General features: G+C 32.2%; 1 protein-coding gene across 1 annotated transcript in view; it reads right to left on the reverse strand.

Moving 5' to 3' along the window:
- kairos overlaps nucleotides 1–21,334 on the reverse strand; it is a 278,053-nt gene that overhangs the window by 175,425 nt on the left and 81,294 nt on the right. The window contains exon 3 of the mRNA XM_070109754.1: nucleotides 1,472–1,523. The gene's annotated coding sequence lies outside the window, so the exon portion shown is untranslated. The remainder of the gene's footprint in view (nucleotides 1–1,471; nucleotides 1,524–21,334) is intronic.

Here is a 21,334-nt window from a genome sequence, read left to right on the forward strand (position 1 = left end):
TAAATGAAACCAAATACATATTAAGTAAATAATTTTAATGATTCATCAACTATTTCTAAAAAAAAGTTTTGGTGCTTTTTTTTAAATTTCATAAGATATGATATTGAGCCTAAGTAACAGAATATATATTGCATAAAAACGGGTGATGTTTGGGAATTTTAAGTAGGTCGAAAAGTTGGGGCACAATTTTGAACCATGCATAAATTACTAGCATGGATCTTGTAGAATTTTTATTAATTTTTTATGCGGAACAAATCTGTGCTTTTGTCAAAACCACGCTTAAAATGAAAACACTCATATTGAAAAATATTAATACTGAAATTAATGAAAAACGGTAAGAAGTCGCATTACAGTCTAGTGGAGTGCTTTTAAAAGTTAAAACAATATTCGGTGTGTGGTAGTGATTAAAGACACAGAACTTGGATGTCCATAATTTATAACATTCAGTGGTTATAGTGCTACCAAAGATGATCAAATCGTGTTTATTTTGAATGTATAAAAATATTGTTTTTGTAACTAACATATCTTTATGGTTTGATTGAATTTAGTTTGCTGTTTTATTATAAATTTAGCTGATATTATCAATAGCGCAAAACGTTACTCAAACGCACAAGCACTCTTATATGTTTTGTTAATATATATTGTAAATGTATATGTATATTTGCATAACCTTTAGAAATAACTAGTACAACACTAAAGTACAAGTATTGCTAGCAAAACTCTGTTCATTCTGCTAAACAAATATTCACACAGTGTGAGAACATAATCTCAATAAGTAACCAAGACCACAGCTGGTACTATACGCAACTTAGCATTTTGACCTTTCAAAACAACTTAAGGTTTTTCTGCTTCTTTCAGTTAAACTTTCACCCTTGTTTGATTTACACTCTTCACAAGAGTTCATTTTAAATTCACTTTCGATAAATGTATGCGCATACTTATTGACTTTTGCTCCTCCAATACCGTTTTCTTTGTTTATTTGGACTTTCACCAACTTCGGTCAAAATTTGCCCATCTCACTAAGCGTCAGCGGTAGATTTTCTGAGCTATCTTTTTACAAATTCAATGAAATTTATTTAATATTATCTTCATCCTTTAAAGTTGAAAACGAAAACGAAATATGTGTATTTAGGTATGTTAGCAGAAAGGTATATTCAATGAAAGCGAATTTTGCCTGTTAACCTTGCGCTCTCTATGAAACAAAAATGGTTAGTTAGAATAGACTATGGCGAAGGTCAGTAATTGGGTAGCTTAAAGAATTTGTACGTAGATTCCAGCCTGCAAACTTAATTATTCTCTTACTTGTGAGTTGGAAATGAGGTTAAGCTGGTTCTAAAGAATAACTAGAGTATAAATTATTTGTAGTAGGAAATATTTTCAAATTCAAATCAATATATCATTTATGTTTTCTACATGACAGTATATTTATTCTACACGTTCACAACCTAGTATCAAATAAAACCACACTCACCTTATTTTAACTGCAAAATGTTACTTTGGCGTTCGAAAGCTGCCGGAAGTGCCTTAAAACAGAAAAAAAATCTTAAAAAATCAATCACGGAAAATAAAACGTTCATTGGATATTTAATTCGGGCAGGCAGAAAGATTATTCTATGCTGATCACCCATAAATATATGTAAAGTGAAGTGAAAGCCAGTCGTTTTACTAAGTTAGACACATACATTGAAAAGAGATAATTTAAAAGAAAAATGTATGTACCTCAACTCAGCTGCTTCATAGCCGCTACAAAAACACCTATATGTACTTTTGAGTTCCAATACAAGCAAAAAATCGTCGAGCTGAAATCCGATTACTTGATTATATTAAAACTAATTGACAAACAGTTAAGGTGCATACTCACTGACTTTCTTTTAAATATTTGACATTTTTATCTAAACCAAATTATTAAATTCATTACACTTAATTTTATTTATATACAGTTAAGAGCGACAACCACAACCACGTATATTTGAAAATATTCTCCAAAAATTCTAAGATTCTAATTCTCTGATCTGGTATATATTTTCGGAGAAATGAGCATATTTGAAAGAATTGTTTAACTTATTGTAATCGGCTCCTAAAACTTTAAACGCGTTTCTCTCGCAACGATATTTTCAGAGTCGGTGAGGAATGTTTCTCCGAAATGATTGAACCGTTCAACTGAAAATTTTCTTAGACATGGTGTGGTCAGAAAACGATCAACGGAATACAATTTTTAAAGCCGTCTGGAGAATTTTGATTACTGCTTTGATAATTTCCTTTATTCATCTATTGTAAAAATAAATTTTTTTCGTTTTTGGATAATTTTAAGTAGAAATATCTTCCTCACCGATACCTGTGATCGAAGGTTCTATTTCAGATCGGCTATGGGATCAAGGGAATCTTTACCTTTTGAAAATAATTGCCGATTTTTGAAATCCGTTAAATTTTGTAAATGCACATTATATTTATTTATCTTCAAAGAAGAAATCGCAACAAATCGATTTTTTTCTAAATTGCGAGATCTTCATGTAATAATCAAAAAACAAAAAAACCTTTCCAAGTTCTTAACGACACCCAAGTAGCAATTATGGTACTACAAAGCTTAAAAGAGCTTAATTTTCAATTGAAAATCTCGTTTCTTTTTAATTCTTTCCCACTAAACTTTGGTAAGCTCTTTTTTTTTTTTTTTTTGTTATATGACTTTAAAATCGTCTTGGAAATAGAGAAGCACGCAGCTTAGTGGATAAGGTAGGATATGAAGACACTGTTTTTGACCTAAAATATATAAGCATTTCGTTAAGCATTTATATGTTACCACTGAAAGCAGCAGATTTTAGTCCTTTAGTTATTGTGCGAAAAGCCACGTAAAAAAATCGCTTCAAGATTTTCGCAAACAGGTAATATACAAAAAAAATGTACTAAGTAGCAGTGCGTGACAGGCGAAGTTCGCTCTTAACACTTGAACATATTTCCCTCAATTGTATGCAATTATTTCTTTAATATGTTATATTATAGATTTTTTTTTTTTAAATTTCCGTTTTCATTCATTTGCCATGTTTTTAATGCACGTTATTTAATTTAATATCGTGTAATTAAATATCGTGTATACAACAATATACGACCGCAATTCAATTTTTAACTTTTAATCTCTTTAAGTTTTCAACGTTAGCCACTGTTAAGGTGTCACTCGTGAACCAGTTCAACCATGTACGTATTGGATATATTTAATTACCAGTTGGTTGTGTTAATTTACATTATCTTGTTTCATTAACTTTGCCAATGATTGAATTTGACATTTGCATGCAATCCGGTTAACAAAAGCTAAAAAGCATATCATTGTGCTTGTTTAATTTCTGCCTAGATTATGCAAAAACCCATACATAGAACTTTCGTGGTGTTGTTTTGGTTTCAAAATAAAATACATATTTATGCGTCCAGTACAACACTGCAATGGGATTGCATATGTGGCTAGTTCGATTGTATGAGTCCATATTATGCGATCCGTCATTACTGAAGATGAGTAAATATACACAGTTTACTCATAAGACGATGTGCATATTTACTATAAAATTCGAGTGAAATATAACACAAGCTGAAAATCGTTTCACACGGGCAATTGCTAGTATATTCTGCCACTAGCAACACCTGCTTCGGTAGGAATTTTTTTTCTTAATATGCTGAAGTAATTTAAATTATTTTTTCTTAATAATAGCAGCTAGCTTAACTTAGCAGAAATACTAACACAAACTAGAACTCACAATGAAAAACCAGCAAATATCAGACACGGCACATAATAACTGACGCAAGGACTTTCTTGTTAAAGGTAACATTTTACATCACTAAACGTCAAGATAGCAATTTTTCAAAATCGGATTAATGCTGTCCGTTGGTAAGCATAGAAGGTGAACACTTTGATGGAAAGCAGTAGTTTTTCAAAGTTAAACCATTGCAGTGCAGGAATACATAGTCAATTAATATCCAAGGCTCAATAAAATTGGAAAAAAAACTATTTTCTTTTCTTCGCTGCGTATGAGTGACAAATTAAAAACAAGAAAACACGTTAATTTTTGCTGCAGCAAAGCTATAATACCCTTCACAGGTGCGTTTTTTATAGCATAAAAGTTTAAGTATAAAAAGAACTTTATCTTGATTTTGATTTGTCAATTTGAATGTAAACTGTATGCTATAGAGATCCGATCGGAACCATAGGTTCGAAGATTTTAGCAATAGCTTGGATAATAATCTCTGCGAAATTTCGTAAAGAACCTTTTTCATTCAAGAACTCAATTTTAATCGATTAGTTTGCATGGCAGCTATATGCTATAATGGTCTGATATCGGCGGTTCCGACCAATGAACAGCTTCTCGGAGAAAAAAGGACGTGAGCAAAAATTCAGATCGATATTTCAAAATCTAAGAAACTAGTTTGCGTATATACAGAAGGACCGACAGACGAACATAGCTAAGTTGACTCAGCCAGTCATGCTGATCGAATCGAAGACAGTTTTTTATTACACAGAAAACAGTGCCTCTCTTCACTTTTCGTCCCACTAACTAACTCCAAGTTCTCTAACACACCAACAACAAAGACAATAATGACACATTTTTTTTGACATGAACAAAATATGCATCAACACCTCTTAGTAACTCTACTAATATAAACGTTTTGCGAGACTTGAAATATAAGAGAAGAAGAAAAAGTATCATATGAAGGAGAATTCTTCCCGTATGGACGCATCATGAAGTATGTAAACCTATACAGCTTTTTCAAAAATATAAACACCATTGCTGATTTTAGCTCGCTATACTTGTTGCTTTTGCACAATAAGCTTGCACTAAATCGTGAGATATTGTCAACGTCAGCACAAAACCACAAGAATGTTGAATGGTTACATTTTGGTGATACATGTTTATGACAGCTGTTACAAAATACAGTTAACATATATACATAAATAGATATATAATATATGCCTGTGCACCAGTTGCTGTAAGGACATAATTTCAAACTCTTACTAATTTGCATTAGGAAATTTCAATCTAGGTCTTATATCGAGATGAAGCCGGTTTTCACAATTACAGCGATAATGACAAACTGATATCACAATATTTTATTGCACATTATCAGTATATTCTAGTACGATTTAAATGTTTTAAGAAAGTTATTTTTGCGTTTGAAAGCTGTATAATTATAAAACACCTTGTAAAATTGAGATTTCTTGCTTATATATTTTGCAAACACCATGGTTTCACTTTGCTCTTAGAAGTTCATAATATTTTTGATGAAATAACAATACAAACTGCTCAGACTTCTACAACTTTTGAGTTATTAACATAGTAATTTCGAATAAAAGAAATTAATTCCCAAAACATGTATATTAATATATTTATTTTTCATACGGTGTGTACAAATATACGTATTTATTTGTTTATAATATATACAGCTGTGTTTATAAAAATAGCAGTGCTAATGAGCTGCAACTTTAAATTTAATTTTATATATCAAAAAGTAAATGAATGTTCACAAATTTAATTTTGTTTTAACTTTGCGATTATTTTAAACAAAAACAAATGAATTTATTATTCAAAATGTTGTTATTTTTTTTTACATTATTAATTTAAACAAAAAAGTGCTGTTTACAGCTGTTCATAAAAATAGCAGTGAGTAATGAAAACAGTGGAATTAGTTGAAAAAAACATTGTTGAACTCCAAAAAACTATTTTAATTTGTTTGCTTGGGTTAATACTTAGTCGTGTACCCATTATTTTTTAATACGGCCTGGCATCTGCGAGGCATAGAATCCACCAAGTCCTGGCAGCGCTTGACAGGGATCCGCTCCCATGATTTTTGAACAACCTCCCAAAGCTGTGATCGAGATGTTGGATTTGCATTTGCAACATATCGTTTAACATCTCCCCATAGGTTTTCAATTGGATTTAAATCCAAAAACTGCGCAGGCCATGACATAAGATCGATCCGCTTTGATGCCATCCAGCTTTTGACCAGTTTGCTTGTATGTTTGGGGTCGTTATCTTGTTGAAACGTCCATTTTAGTGGCATTTCCTAATTGGCACAAGGAAACAAAATGTTTTCTAATATGTTAACATATACAGATCGATCCATCAATCATGAATATAGGGCCCACTCCACTGTAAGAAAAACATGCCTACACCATAATACTCAATCCGCCGTGTTTAACTGTCTTCAAAGTGTACCTAGGATCGTACTCTGTGTTAGGTGGACGTCTGACATGTTGTCTGGGGCCCTTTCCACCAAATAACACAATTTTACTTTCGTCAGTATAAAAAATATTTCGCCAATTTGTAATGGGCCAATTAAGGTGACTTTTGGCGAACTCCAAACGTGCTTTGACATATCTGGTGGCTAACAGTGGAGCTTTTCGTTGATGGCACGCTTTGAGATTTTGTTCTTTAAGACGTCGCCGAATAGTAACGCCACTAACATTCAAGCTTAAGTCATTTTTTATCTTGCTGGACGATGCAAAAGGCTGCGCCCTGCTATATCGCACAATAGATCGGTCCTCATGAGGCGTGGTTTTACGTCGGATACCACGATTTTCGGAAATTTCTTTAAAGTTTAAAGCATTATGAATCATTTAATTCTGCTATTTTAATGAACAGCCGAAGACTGGTGCTTCTAGCAAAAAGAGTTGTTCATTTGCTTAAATCTCGCAAATCTAACGGGATTTTTTCGTTTCTTCCTTATACACATTCCATTCTACAACAACAATGCGTAGACGTTGGAATAATCGTAACGAAACTTGAAAAAAAATAATATTACTTGATTGCATTTCTTGCACTGCTATTTTTGTGAACACAGCTGTATATAAACTTGTATATAATACCACATCATGTTTCTATATCTTTTCTTATTAACAAGTTACGTTAACATTTCATAGATCCAACTAAAACTTGTAAGCAGCTTTGATATTATTTCACTTATGTGGAGGACCTCTTCTTACTAAGCTTGATTTAGTTTTGTACCACACGTGCAATATCTATCAATATTGCTGTGTTCGACAGTAGCAATAACGAAATTGTCATTTCCAGAAATTCTATTAAAAAATTTAGTAATAAGCAAACAAATAATAAGTTTATTTGATATATGATAATATTTTTCCCAAACATATATTATTTACATTTGCCAACTCGGTGCTAACAGCTGCATGCCTTACTGATTTAAATAATGCTAAGTAAATATTTACGTCAACCGCACTCATTTCTATGGTTATAATCAAAAACATTCACATACACATATGGGAAACTTATATGAATATATTACCAAATTTGATACCACGCCCAACTTCCAACAATCACCATATTCGGGGAATCATTTGAAAAAGAAAACCATCTACTTATGGAAGCTTATCGATAAAATAAATAAAAAGTGAGCAAAATTGATGAGTATATATGGAGATTATATTTCATCATCCCAAACGGTCGAGGAGCAAAGACGTGCATATATTAACGTAAGCTGTACAAATACTTACGCAACTTAAGCTATACAAATACTTCTGCAGTATCGATTTCAAAACCACAAATTAAATTTGCCATAATTGCTGTTTCTTCTCTGTAATCTTCTGAAATCTCTTCTACTGTGTAGTTAAACCGCATTAATTAAATTTTAATGCCTGATTGCTATCGAGAAGCTTTGACAAATGTACACATTTCGCTCATACATATATAATAAGGAATATGTATATCTGTATTCTTGTGCTTATGGGTAAGTTAGTGTAATTGCGTTAAGAAAATTGAAGTTGTGAAATGGAATTAGGAAATTTGAATCATCGAATCAATCAAAGATAATCCAATAAATTTTAAACGTAAATTTGTGCAGAAATTTTGAATTATCACTAATGAAATCCATAAATGTAAAATTTACTTGTATGAAATAATAACAATTCTTTTAAAGTTAACTCAGAAACACATTAAAATAAAAAAAATTAATAGACAAAGACTTGTGTATACAATTTTTTGTATTTTTGCCTTTATGTTTTGTTTGTTTTTGCTTTTCTTTTTACCCTTTCTTGTTTGCTTGTTCACGCCTGCTGCTTTTGACTAATCTCATTTTTCTCTTAATGAAAGTGCAAAGATTAGTGACGTTAGAAATTTTATTTGAAAGAAAGAATGAGGTGAGTAAAGGGGATGAAGTAATTAACATATCTAGAAAGTGTAGATGTGAAGGCCTGAAGGTGTTAGAGACAAGTTACAAAAGTCAATTTATTTAAGTAATGAGAGAAAAAGATTTAAACCCTTTTGTTATTGGCCGTTTAGCTTTTACCAACAACTGTAAAAGCTCTTTCCTTTTCTAGGGTTCTGTAAAATAAAATCAGACAACAGTTACCATGAAAATATACTGCAAAGAGCTAAAACGAACAAAACTAAAACAATCGAATTACAATTTCGAACTAAATATTTTCTTATTTTTTCCTAATAAAAACAAGAACATATTAGGGATTTCTTGATTTTAGCTGGGTATTGAATGGATCAAGGGTATATAATCTTTTATATTTTTTGCGAAATATTTAGAAAGAATTCGGAAAAAGATCATACATATACTATAAGACAAATCCCGGAATATAACTATTGTGTTTTTTAAACTTGTGGTCTTCAATTAACCAATAATTTTTTCGGAGTTGGGTTTTCTGACAGATGTTACTTCAATTCTACTCAATTTGGGCCTGAAACAGAATGGCCACCAATTCCGATTTTAACAAAAAAATTTTGTTTAGCGATGAATAGGTACGTTAATAAACAAGCTTGTCGCATTTAGAGGCATAATAATCCACAAAATATTATGGAAACGCCGTTATATCGTCAACTGTTGGGTGTGCTCTATGGATGGGCTATTTTTTGTGGGGTTCTGTGAAGTCGCTTGTCTACACAGATAAGTCCGACATGATTGAGGCCTTGGATCTCTACCTGAAAACCACATGCCTTAAAAAACGATCGACATGATCGAACAAAAATTTTTTATATATTAAAAAGATATGCTGTTCCATATTTACGACAAACGTGGCATCTTAAGAATACACTTTTTCAGTTTTTGGTAATCATATGAGCCGAAGTAACTAAAATAAATATTAAACATAATAAAAATTTCAATATTTAATTTAAACAAAAATATTCTCTTTATATAATACTTATTCCTTTGAATAATTCAAAATATCACCCTGATTGTCAAGCCTCATATTTATACATCATCAAATATCAGCTTGAAGGCACAGACATCCAGTTATTTTTATTTCTGCGGCTTTTTGATGTGCTTCTCCATATGACTTAATTACGCGGAAAAGTACTTCAATGCTTTTGTATTAAAAAAAAATAACAAAACATATTTACAGGATATGAAGCACATATGTACAAAATTAAAACAAAGCACATATTAATAAGTACAGTTCATTAAACACGAATTGCTATCAATGTGTCATATGATCAAGCTTATTTGCTTGTTATGCGTCATGCCTTATATAATCACTAATTAATGCAGTCTTATTAATTTAAGCTGTTGCCAAGTCTTTTGCAATTAATAATACGGTGAATAATTAAAAATGTAAACGCATACACCTACAGCCCTAAAAGATTAACCACTAAAATCAAGGACTGCTATCGATTCCACAATCATCACGCACATCATCATTCACTTCAAATAAGAATAAAAAATTGAATTAATTTTATAAAAATTATTTAAGATCTACTTGTATAATGGTTTATTTAAAACTTCAGGCAAAAATCTGCTTAAAAAAAATTTGTTTGATTAAAACTGCATTGCATAAAACACGAATCAAACTAACAGATACGATTTCGGGAAATTTACCTGCTTTCTGAAGTGGTATGCCAAGCAAAAGAATGCTTTATTTCTCATCTTCAGTCAGTTAGCGTTAGTTTTTAAATGCATACGATTTCTCCATATTCTCACTTTAGTCTTAGCTGGATTTGCATTTAAATGACAATGTAAATATTTCTTTAATTTTTTTTAATTACAATTTGGTTTTCATCCCCTACACATACCCCACATTATCTCTTTATAATTTCAGTTTAGTTTTTAAGGATTTAAGCATTCGATAGTTATCGAACATAGTTACAAACAAACTTATTTTTCAATTTCCACCCATCACCCTTAAGCGTTGGCTTCTTTGAGTTCGTGGCAGCTGAGTGATTTGGAATTAATTTGAGCAAGTCTCTTCCTGATTGCTTTCAGACTTAATTTACCACACATCTGCATTGTGTTTGTACTCAAACTAGTTCATAGATTATGTTGTGAGATCATCGTGTGTGTGTGTGAGTACAATGAACATTGTCATATATGTTGCACATATGGGTTCTCTACTTTTACCATTTCTTGTCCTGCTTGCATGGATCCAAGCAACGGTGTTCATGTAATCAATAAGAGAGCTTTGTTACCACCTGATATTACTCTGGCTTCCAACACAGTACAGCGAATTTCAATTATATTTATTCTGACTTAAGCATTTCAAGTGAACTATAATTTACTAATATAACTATTAGAATTTTTCTTAGTAGTCAAAACTATTTAATTATCCTAACTGGTTTTCGTGCAGGATGTTTTAAGCTGGAAATTCGATAATACTTGTAACATAGTTACTCAGGTGTTCATAGTATGGTAAAAATTGTATATATTTATAGTGAATATAAATTTTCATACTTCACTATAGCGTGTACATATATCCTTAGAATATATAATCGCACTTAAATTCAAAATTTTGAAGAAAAAACAGTATTGGTATATCCAAGATTTTCTTGCAGGAAACTGTTAAAAAATTTAAGTAATTTTTTAGAACTTTGAAAAGATTTTAATTGCTATAACAATACTGTTGAAAAATACAATGCATTTAGTATTTTTCAACGGTATGCCGGCCACAGTTCATCGGCAGTGGTAAACAATTCAGTTAACAAAGAAAAAGCCTCGGCTTTTATATCTGCATTTAAGAGCACAAAGGCCTGTATATGAAGTAAATAAATATATATATATATATATATATATATAGTATTTCCTTCAACTCCTGTTGGAGGGTAAGACGTAGGGAAGTAAATAATTGTCGCCTTTATTTGGGTTGCAGTCAGGCGCTCAAACGTGCAGCGAGATAAGAAAAGTGTCCCTCAAAAGTACATTCCCAGATGTGGTTCATACGATTGCAATAAATAAACAAGTAAAGAAGGGTTAAGATCGGATGAAACCAAGGAGCAAAGCCGAGGAAGGAGATACTTTCAGGAAAAACTTTAAATTAAAATTAAAATTATTGCCCTTTCTGAATTTGATTTCTAAATTAAGATTTCTTACATATTACCCGAGGCGATATAAAGTCAACCTGAAGTTCGACAATATTTAATTTAGTTATATGCGAGCTATTGGAAGTATTGACTCGAGTTTACCTATTTTTGGCGCAAGGGCATGCTGTCATAACAAAATAGAATTTCAGTATTAAACCTCACAGATTGGTATCCATTAAAAATTATAGTCCGATTTCGACAATTTTTGGGCGCAAGATGAACAACTTGATAAATTTATTTGTGCAAAGTTTTATTCTAATAGCTTTATTGCTGTTTGATTCGTATACTGTAAAGTGGAAGAATCAAATGGAATTTAAAAATTTGTTGTATGGAAAGTATACGTGGTTGTCATCGGTTTTGCTCATTTTCGCAGCGTAAGATGTTTAAATAGCCTCCCAAACCAAATTTGGTTGAAATAGGTTGAGTAATTTCTGGGATATAGGATTTCCCTAAAGGTGGGTAGTGCAATGCCAACTGTCCAATTTTTACACCCGCTTTTAAATAACCCTTCTCTACCATACTGGTTGCGAAATTTAATGCTTGCGATGCTTTTTTTCGTCACACTTTTAGTAGTTTTCAACATAACCGTTATATTGAAAGTTGACGTTGTTATTATGTGATTTTAGCCATTTTTCCAACGTATAAAAACGTATTAAAAATACTTTATTAAAAATATTTTATTAAAAATACTTTTTTCACTCATTATGATTGATTTAGGTTTCGCGGTTTAAAAAGTGTATACATTAAACTATTTAGGGCGGGGCCAGGCTCACTTTTAAACAATATGTAGCCCCCCTAGTATGCTCTGTAGCGAGACTTATTTTATTTCTAGGCAACCAGCAAGCTAACTGTGACGACGTATAAGGAATCTCGAAGAGGTAACAAAATATATATCAGCTTAAACTATGTGATATGAACAAACAATTCAATTAAAGCTCTCGCATTGACATATTTGGGGCCAGCATGGTCGCACACCATACATGTCAACCTTGGCGGATTGAAAATAAGTACTTGAACAAAACAAAGAAAGGCAAACTGTGAAAATTTGAATTAAGTACTAAATACTTATTTTCGTTCGGTTTAGTGGTGCTAGATTAGGCTCGAAATTTTATATAGCATAAATAACTGTAAATTTCAATTTTCATTTCATACTCTGAGCTTGTACTTTAATATTATTATTGTTGCATTAGGATATACAGTCAAAACGTGAAAATTTTTAGAAGAATGGTAAAGTTGAGTTAAGGGCTACTCACACAGCTAAAGTTAACATTAAACAAATTAAGTATGCTTTATTTCAGTGATTATTGCTAAGGACTGTGTACAGTCAATTATATTCATTAGCGTACCGTTACCTTAGGCATTAACACAATCAGCTGGTTGAACTTGCGGAGACAGTTTTACTCAATGCTGCAAACATACTACCGACTTTACATTAAAAAACGTGAAAAAATGGAGATATGAAAAACTTGAACTTTAACATTTTTTTCACCAACTGACGCTTTAATCTTAGAGCAATGTCAACTGTTGCGTTTATCGTTTTGTGTTTATATTTCTATCTAATTCTTACATTTCACATTTTTTTTTTAATTTGGTTTCCAGCCACAATATTTTTTTTCACTTAAGTTTTGTTTTGCTTGCTCACTCAATGCAAAATGCTTTCAATGACAGTGACTCTGGGCGTCGAGTGTTGTTTCGTATTTCTCTGTTGAGGGTTAGTTAGTGACATTGATGGCGAGACCGCCTGTTACTTTCACTTCTTGGTACTCAAATAAAATAAAACCGCACTTGTAATTTTATTGTTATTCCTCACTCTTATTGTGCTTTCATTGTTTCTTCGCAATTTTAAATTTAGTATGTACGTGCTTTAAGTTTACTAAATACTTATGAGAATATTGTAAGCTCGTTATTAGATGTTATAATTAAAATTAAAAAAATTCTAATATGTGCAAAGTTTAATACAATAACTTTTTAAATAAAAAAAAATTATTTTATATTTAAAAAAATGTATTTTAAATTGAGGAAGTTGGGAGTATTTAGATTTCCACGCTTCAAAGCGTTCTCCCCATAACCCACGTTATGAGGGTCACCGCAATTCAACTTTTTTCCAAGAGACTGCAGAGTAATGGCTGCCATTTTTGTGTTTCTTAATACTTCTCCATGAAACCTTTAACAGAATATTCTCTAAATGTGATACTATGATATTTCTTCGACCTTTAAAAATAGGTTTAACTGTTTCATCGAAAAAAAATCATAGAAATGCGCATTATTTTACATGAACTAACCCTACTCCCACCTTAAATCAATTATCCCTTATCAAATTCAATGGCTTCGGTATCGAATTATACACTTTTTTAAATAATTTTCAGTGATATTCTTTTTAACCATAAATATGCGTCAAAGTCGCATAATACAAAATTTTGCATTGTAGTATGAATAACATATATACATACCTATATACTTATTTACTACTTCCTTATGAAATTCACGTTTGCGCATGTAGTATCAAGTTATTTAAAGAATCCCTGCAATAAGAGCAAAACCTCCTACTAACTCTGTCTCGTGTCACACCATTAATGGGTTTTTACGCCAACGTAGCGTGCAGCTACTGATTAAATTTAATTGTTTTTCCAACAACAATACCATTAAATTAATTTCAACATCTAAGTAAATACCAGCCAGGGTGCAAGATAATAAATGTTTGCTCACTTTATTACACTGCTACTCTCTCCTGTATATATGCACATATATACCCGTGTACTTAAAAAAAAGTTAAATGTAGTGGAGAAAAAAGCAGCAGGAAAAACTAGTAATTTTTCAATTTATATTTTAACATTTCAGTCACTTTGCTGATGTCGCTATGACCAATTCATAAAAAATATTCCCCTTTATAAGACTTTTTCAAATCTCACATAGCTCAGGATTGTACTTATTATTATGAACATTTATGTGCTGCACATTTCGTGTCAGGTATTTAATGTAAACCAAATTGGACAGACGCTGCTAAGTGAAGTAAACTAAGATCGTACAGTTACACAATAAATTGTTGCTTCTTTATTTGCGTAGCTAACGTGCTGAACGAGCCCTCATTCATAGGTACATACAAAGTAAATGATAAACTAACTAAAATTTACTGCCTTTCGACCCATTAAAAGTCAATTACCTTTTCGCTTGCAGTTTACGAACATGTAACGATGCACACATAAAGTTTAACAACTTACAGCTTTCTGGGTAATGTTTACACAATTTAGCAGCGAATTAAATTTCAGATGCAAATCAAATTTGGCATGCAACAGAAAGAAGCCTTAAGGGGTTAGATGGGTTTCACGACTTCAAAAAAAAATTTTAAAAATATTCTCTTATTTAATTCTATTACATCTCTAGAATTTTTTCAGCTATATTACACTTACAACTTACAACTCTAAACGCGTTTTTCTCGAAACTGTGCTTGGAAGTCGGTTGTCAAAAAACGTCGAGAAATGTTAACAAAAATTTGCAAGTTTTCATAAAAACGTCTGCCTAAAATACTATTTTCTCTTTATTTGTTTTTTCTCATCTCAATACCTAGTTAAAGATCTTAGTATAAACACGGTTTTTTTTAATTTATTTTTTTAATGATCCTGTCAGAAATTCTGCTGTCAACATATAAGCACCTTTTTTCCGAGAGACTGCCGGAAATGACGTCGTAATGACCGAATTTTAAATATTTTTTCTTTAAAATTTCACAAGCTCTTTACAAATCTGTGCAAATATAGCATACGTAAATGCTGGATATTCTGAAATTTAAATTGAAAACTCAGTAATGTCGTTATACATGTAGTTAGTTCGTTAAGTGAACAAAAAACTCGGAGAAGAAGAAAAATTCAACGAGTGTACCATCTGGCATGTTAACATGTCTTAATTGATAATAGAGTAATCTCGTATATTATAACAACCGCAACACGGAAAAGCAGCAGCCCTTAAGTATTAATTTGTTTTTATAAAAACGTGATTACATACATAGAGACAGTATGTATATACATATGCACTTGTGTACAAATATGCAGGCATATCTGGCTGCTGAGTAGCGTATACGCAGCGGTGTACAGCTGGAATACAACACATGCACAAAACAGTGAACTAATTAAAAAGATATGGTACACACATGTTGATTTGTACGCATATGTGTGTGTACTAGTGTTTCATGCTTTCTTATTAAACACTTATGCTATGATCACATATTCGTGCACATATTGCAAAAGTAAATTAGTAACAGGTGTCGATGTGCATCGCTTTTCTTTATTTTCTGCCTACCTGTAGTTTCGTGCTTCTCTTAAAAGACTACGCATAGCTACAAGAAAGCGTATTGAAATATAAATTACAATGTGCGCCGGTGCGGATTTCATATATTAACAAACATATTAATATAGTTAATAGTATCCGCACATTTCCTCAAAGCAAAATTCCTTAGCCAGAAAATAAGCGAGGAAGTTATAAACCCTAGTCAGATTTGCCAAATATTGTTACCGGCGAAAAAGACGCTAAGGCTTCAGCTGATACGTTGTCAACGTAGCAAACTGTTTAATGGCTCACATGTCAACTATATGTTCCATTACAGTGTATACTACGTGTACAACATAGAATATTTGCATACCTATATATATTACAAGTATGACGCACACGGACACCCTGTGGCTGCTCAAATACAAGTTGGTTGAAAAGCTTCTGCTCTCACAAAGAAATAGCACTACTAGCTCCAAATATTTTTCTGTCGTGAGAACACATGCAAAGTTACAAGTCAATCTGTCAATTAATTCTTTGTTTAAAAGCTGTTTGGAAAGTTAGTGCCGCACACGTTAACTATTCAACAAAAACTGGAACGAAAACAAATTCCTGGAGGAAAAGAAATTTTGTTGATCGCTTATCTGCAGAAAGGTAAAACAATGAACTCTGAATATAATTACAGCATTTTGAATCAGCTGGATGAGAAAATTCGTGAGAAAAAACCTGGTTTGCAGCACAAAAAAATCATTTTTCATTAAGACAATGCACCTGCTCGCAAAGGTATTTTAACAATGACAAAATTCAACGAATTAAAAAACAAATTGCATGACTATCCACCGTATTCACCAGATTTGGCTCCCAGTGACTACTACCACTTCAGAAACCTGAAACATTCCTTCGTGGAAAGCGTTTTTCGAAGAAGCTCTTACAGCGTAGACGGGTATTTTACTGAGCTTCCGGAAGTCATTATAGGGCTGGTATAAAACTATTGGTGGATCATTTGAATAAGTGTAATGAAATTAAGAGAGATCATATTGAATAAAAAAATATATTTCGTACCAAAAACAGTATTTTTGCATTTCGAGCGCAGAAATTTTTCACATATCTATCATATACAGACATATACATATGCTAAAGTAGATACTTAATTTGCGAAAAATTTACAGCATTTAATATCTCCCAATACAAAAGTACACATATAAATATATAAACATGGTTTCGTGAATATTCTCTGTTAGTTATATATATATTCACTCAAATTTAGAAAATCCTGTTTAAGGGTTCTTTTTACGAGAGGAACAGAGAATTTTAGTTTTCCAATTTTTTCCCTTTTAAAGTTGCATGTCTGAACACATTTTTTTTATTCCATATTTAGTTTTCTATTTATAGAGGAAACGCCACAGAAGTTGAATAAGGATCTGCATAAAATCTTTACCTTGTCACCTCAAAATCAAATATAAAATAGTGGACGACTAGTACTTAGGACTACTAACCAAAAGCTACCAGCTCAAAAGATGATTGTTTTTTGTATTACGAATTTATTGAGCCGTTTTTCTTATAACAAACTACTGATATGTATTGTGGTATTAAAGTAACTAAAATTTATAAAATGATGGATATATGCCAAAGTTAGTAATTCAGATTATTACCCAAATAAGTATCTAAAATCTAAGCGCAAAATGTTACTAAGAATTAAGGATATACAAAAGAATAGCACGCGCTCTCTTATCGAGTGAAATGTAGTATTAAAAAATTTGTCTTAAGTTTCCTCTATAATGTTAAAGCTAATAATCATAAACATTTTACTAAAACTAAACGTGTCATTATTTATCGATATACAGTTATACCAAACCGTAATAAGAGCATAAAATTTGGCATAACCAATTACCCAAAGCAACGCTACAATCTCCGTATAAATTGCTGCCATATAATTTGATCGATCAAAATTTAATTATTGTATGGAAACTTTTTATCTATTAAGGGTATTAAAGTAACGGTGCAACGTTGAAGTTTTTTTTTTGTTATACTCTCGCAACTTGTTGCTACAGAATATAACAGTTTTGTTCAGTTAGAGAGTTAGATATAGGGTTATATATATATAAATGAACAGGGTGACAAGACGAGTTGAAATCCGGGTGACTATCTGTCCGTCAGTCAATGAAATTGGGTCATATCTTCTTTGATACCCAAGGAGGGTTGTTATTGCAGATGAACGTAATCGAACCACTAGCAAAGTGTCAGTCAATGAGTCGTAAGCTTGAATATAACCCACTACAAGTTTCACGAAGATATATCGTCAAATAAAAAATTTTTCCATTCAAGTGACGAATTCTGATCGTTCAGTTTGTTTGGCAACTAGATAATATAGTAGTCAGATATCGGCGGTTCCGGCAAATGAGCAGCCTCTAGGGAAGAAAGTGACGTGTACAAAATTTCAGATCGATATCTTAAAAACTGAGAAACCTGAGTTTATACAGACTGACTGACGGACGGATGGACAGACGTATAGACGAAAGGACATGGCTTATTCGACTCGGCTTGTCATTCCGATCAATTAAATATACATTTTATAAGCTCGCCAACGCTTCCTTTTGTGTGTTACAAACATCGTGGCAACTTATTCTATTTTTTACTTGTTACTAGACGTTGGCAAACATTAAGTCAGGGAAAATACCAATGTGATTTCATGAAACCGCTGATATATTTACTTATAATGAACCACATACATGTATGTAAACAATTTTGTTCAGCTGCTGTGCATTAGACTACATGTTTTCAAGTTGGTTCGACCATAGCAATACTTTAAAATCTGAGGAAACCATTACTGCCATCAGATGTCATAACTTTGGTATTTTAAAATTATTTTGTGCTTATATACGAATCTAAATAACTCAAACTTCTCCAATTAAAACGTTTACATACTACAAGTAGTATATATAAACCTCTCCTAGAAATGTTTATTAATGTCCCTAATTAATATACACACTTTACCAGCTGGTACGTTTCAGTATGCGCATATAGAGGTTATTTAACAGTATCAGTACATCAGTGTTGAACTAAACTTTTGGTTGTTCATTTCTACTGGCTTGTGTAACATTCATGTGCTTAAACACTCGCGTACTCATTAATGCGTGAGCACATACTTTTCTGTTTACTGCAAGCATTGCTGTGATATAATCACAGTCCGACCACTTCGTAAATAGTGCGTGTTAGCTATCAGGTTTAATTTTTTTTATCTTTTACACTTATTGCAATGTGTGTTCAACAAATAAAGCGTCAAATTGCAAAATGTTATAGCCAACTTTAAATTCAATTTACGCGCGGATTGAATTGGAAAATCACAGAATACTAAATTATGTAACAAAATTAAAAACAAATTGATTTTGCGCGTTATTTTTACACACCAATTATAGTATTTTATTAAATGTTTATATAGTGATCACTTTAAAGGTATTGCACTCACATTTTGCTCACTTAAAATAACGCGTAATATTAACGCGGTAAATCTTTAAATAAATCACGCACAATTAAGCTTTTATTTTTATACTCAACTGCTCTCTATACAAATCATTCGAATGATATCAATAACAATCTATTTTGGCAGCTGCTTGTTTATAGCGAACAGTTTCTCTGCCGATTTTTATCATGAAAAAATAATACAATAACGAATTTGCTTAAAAATTTAGTGTTTTCAATGGAATCACAGCTACGAGATCGTTGAAAATGTTACAGCAATAGTTTGACGAGTCTACTTTATCAGGAACACAAGTATTTGTGTAAGACAAAGCATTCAGGGAAGTTCGTGAAGTCTTCGAAAACTTTCCTCATACGATTAGTCCATTCACCTCTGTTAAAGACGATAAAAACGAAAGAGTGAAAGAAATAGTGCTTGAAAATCGTCGTGTTGGCATCAGACAGATAGCAGAGGATCTCAACGTCTCTATAGACCGACGCAACCCATATTGTTTTTTGATTTGGGTACAGAGCAAACTACATTTTTTTTGCAAAAACAACGTCGAATAAAGGTCGCACAAGCGATGCATGACAACGTAGGTGAGGACCCCGCATTCATCAAGCGCATCATTACTGATGACGAGACGAAGATTTATGAATATAACGTCCAAACTGTCCATCAAATTAAAGAATTGCACTCCAAAACTATCTTGTAGCCGTAAAATCTAATATTCGCTGAAGGTACTGATAGCTCCCAGCCGAAGCTTATAGCAAGGTTTATGGAAAATTGGATTGAGCGTATTGCATGCAAAAAATCACATTCTCACATATAGCACGAAGGATGTGTATGTAATAACTTATGTTCGTAAATAACTAAATATCGATTGTGCCAACAGAGCCAGTAACTGAAGCTGCCAGTCAGTGGACTGGCAAACCGAAATAAATCTTCTGAGGCACGCCTTTTGGCGAGGAATTTATAACATTGGCAGTATTGAAACTATAGGCAAAGTTTTCAACTTTCTCAATATAACGAATATAAGTGCATTAGGAGTGGAAATAAAGCAACAAATATTGGAAAATCCTAGAATAACCACTATAAATGAGCATATATTTCCATAACAGTCGAGTCTACGTAACCGGAACGGACCCGGATTTTTTCCAACTAAGGACTGTGAACTCGACAAAATTCTGCCGCTACAACAACAACAACAACAGCATATGTAGAAATATATAGCTAAGCGGATTTAAGCAGTAATAGCAAATACAGGCGAAATAGGGCGTATCACAAATTGTAACTTTGGATACTGTAAGTTTTGCATACTTTGAATTGAAAAAGGTCGCAGTTAGCCTCTATCAGATAATAACAGAATAAACCCATCTTACCTGCAGTATAATAAGGTCATAACTGAATGAAGGCGAAATTCCCATATTAGCCATGAGATAACGATGTTCCAATCGTTAGTGTCAGAAAAGGAATGGAAACTAGGTTGAATAAGATGGCAATGCAGCGAGTCAGCAGCTACATATTTTACCCTACAATTGAGAGCTGTGATGAGGGCTAATTTAGTGGGATGGAATTTTATTACGCACAATACCATCTATTACAGTTACGAAGGCAGCACATTAACGTTGTTAATAATTTAATAACGAAAATGCAAAGATACGAAAAAAAAAGAATTTAAATTAGCAAGAAACCCTAAAATTAAAATGTCAGCTCATAGTGACTCACTGGATTAATTTTCATGCCATCAACTCTGTATTAAACTTTTGAAGTGATTAGGCACACTTTTTTTTCTATATTTTTGTGTGCTGGTATGTATGTGACCGCTGTTATTATTATTTTTGTTTTGTTTGTTGTGCACACTTAATGAGATTTCAGTGGCAATAACATGCTCTGAGGCGAAAATTCTTATGCGCTGAAATCGCTAACGAAATAAATTTTCCACGAAACGGAAAAATGTCAAAAAGTCTAAATTGCGTAAAAACTCATACATAATCTAAAGTCATTAAATATCCGTTAAACTATAATGTTACTTATACGCCATGGCCACCTCCAACAGTTGTTAATGTAATATATATGTGTATATAAAACATTTGTTATCAATGAGTTTTCGTTACTTTAAAATTACTGTGAGGATTGCAATCTACTAGACATTATAATTTTCAATAAGTAAGTAGTTGAATATTAAAAGCGATGCTAATACATATGTTCGAACCTAATAGATTTTTTTTAAATATGTTAAATATAATCCCCTCCAGTTTTATTTTAATATTCATATATTTATGTCCCAAAAAACTGGATGCCGAACCAGTACATAAAATACGGAAAT

The sequence above is a fragment of the Bactrocera oleae genome, chromosome 5, assembly GCF_042242935.1.
Source record: "Bactrocera oleae isolate idBacOlea1 chromosome 5, idBacOlea1, whole genome shotgun sequence".
Classification (NCBI taxonomy): domain Eukaryota; kingdom Metazoa; phylum Arthropoda; class Insecta; order Diptera; family Tephritidae; genus Bactrocera; species Bactrocera oleae.